Below are 2,413 nucleotides of genomic sequence, written 5' to 3'. Positions count from 1 at the left end.
CGATCGGGGGCATCTGCATGCGATCGAAGGAAGCAGCTGGCAGCGCCTGGGACGCATCGCTATCGAAGGAAGCAGCCAGCAGGGGCGCGTCACGGACGATCGGGGGCGCGAGCACAGGCGATCGAGGCACTGGCGATTGGGGCGCGGGCGGGTGCGAAGCGCTCGGACGGGGCCAGGCGAGTGGTGCAGAAGCCATGAACGACGAGTCCATTGCTAGGGTTGACGGAGGCGGCACGGCGACGGAAACCGACGCGGCGGCGGCAGAGGAAGCGGAAGCACGGCGCGAATCGAACGCGTCGTCTGATACCATGTTAGACAAACTAGGGTTTGGAACAATGCTCAATGCCCTTGGTGGGCACGACTGTCATATATTTATAAGAGGTAACCGTACAAAAACCGGTTAGGTTACAACACGTATATCTACTACATACTTAGTCTAACACAGGCATGTTGATCAAGATCATGGCGGAAAAAGGTGAAGGAAATATGCCCTAGAGGCAATAATAAAGTTATTATTTATTTTTTTATTTCATGATAAATGTTTATTATTCATGCTAGAATTGTATTAACCGGAAACATAATACATGTGTGAATACATAGACAAACATAGTGTCACTAGTATGCCTCTACTTGACTAGCTCGTTTATTAAAGATGGTTATGTTTCCTAGCCACGGACAAAAGAGTTGTCATTTGATTAACGGGATCACATCATTAGGAGAATGATGTGATTGACTTGACCCATTCCGTTAGCCTAGCACTTGATCGTTTAGTATGTTGCTATTGCTTTCTTCATGACTTATACAAAGTTCCTACAACTATGAGATTATGCAACTCCCGTTTACCGGAGGAACACTTTGTGTGCTACCAAACGTCACAACGTAACTGGGTGATTATAAAGGAGCTCTACAGGTGTCCCAAAGGTACATGTTGAGTTGGCGTATTTCGAGATTAGGTTTTGTCACTCCGATTGTCGGAGAGGTATCTTTGGGCCCTCTCGGTAATGCACATCACTATAAGCCTTGCAAGCAATGTGTCCAATGAGTTGGTTACGGAGTGATGCATTACGTAACGAGTAAAGAGACTTGCCGGTAACGAGATTGAACTAGGTATTGAGATACCGACGATCGAATCTCGGGCAAGTAACATACCGATGACAAAGGGAACAACGTATTTTGTTATGCGGTTTGACCGATAAAGATCTTCGTAGAATATGTAGGAGCCAATATGAGCATCCAGGTTCCGCTATTGGTTATTGACTGGAAACGTGTCTCGGTCATGTCTACATAGTTCTCGAACCCGTAAGGTCCTCACGCTTAAGGTTTCGATGATAGTTATATTATGAGTTTATAAGTTTTGATGTACCGAAGGAGTTCGGAGTCCCGGATGGGATCGGGGACATGATCAGGAGTCTCGAAATGGTCGGGACGTAAAGATCGATATATTGGACGACTATATTCGGGCTTCGGAAAGGTTCCGAGTGATTCGGGTATTTATCGGAGTACTAGAGAGTTACGAGAATTCGCCGGGGAGAAGTATTGGGCCTTATTGGGCCATACGGGAAATAGAGAGGGACTGCCTAGGGCAGGCCGCACGCCCCCCCCCCAAGGCCTAGTCCGAATTGGACTAGGGGAGGGACCGCACCCCTCCTTCCTTCCCTTCTCTCTTCTCCTTCCTTCTCTCCTACTCCTACTAGGAAAGGAGGAGTCCTACTCCCGGTGGGAGTAGGACTCCCCCCTTGGGCGCGCCTCCTCCTCCTTGGCCGGACTCCTCCCCTTGCTCCTTTATATACAGGGGCAGGGGGGAACCCCATAACACATAAGTTGATCTTCGTGATCATTCCTTAGCCGTGTGCGGTGCCCCCCTCCACCATATTCCACCTCGGTTATATCGTTGTGGTGCTTAGGCGAAGCCCTGCATCGGTAGAACATCATCATCGTCACCACGCCGTCGTGCTGACGGAACTCATCCCCGACACCCTGCTGGACCGGAGTCCGGGGATCGTCACCGAGCTGAACATGTGCTGAACTCGAAGGTGCCGTACGTTCAGTGCTTGGATCGGTCGGATCGTGAAGACGTACGACTACATCAACCGCGTTGTCATAACGCTTCCGCTTACGGTCTACGAGGGTACATGGACAACACTCCCCCTCTCGTTGCTATGCATCACCATGATCTTGCATGTGCGTAGGAAATTTTTTGAAATTATTATGTTCCCCAACAGTGGCATCCGAGCCAGGTTTTATGCGTTGATGTTGTATGCACGAGTAGAACACAAGTGAGTTGTGGGCGATACAAGTCATACTGCTTACCAGCATGTCATACTTTGGTTCGGCGGTATTGTTGAATGAAGCGGCCCGGACCGACATTATGCGTACACTTACGCGAGACTGGTTTTACCGCCGTGCTTCGCAC

This window comes from Triticum aestivum, chromosome 7B (genome assembly GCF_018294505.1).
Source record: "Triticum aestivum cultivar Chinese Spring chromosome 7B, IWGSC CS RefSeq v2.1, whole genome shotgun sequence".
In the NCBI taxonomy this organism is placed as follows: Eukaryota; Viridiplantae; Streptophyta; class Magnoliopsida; order Poales; family Poaceae; genus Triticum; species Triticum aestivum.
The sequence above is the reverse complement of the archived record's forward strand: the minus strand, read 5'-3'. Positions refer to the sequence as shown.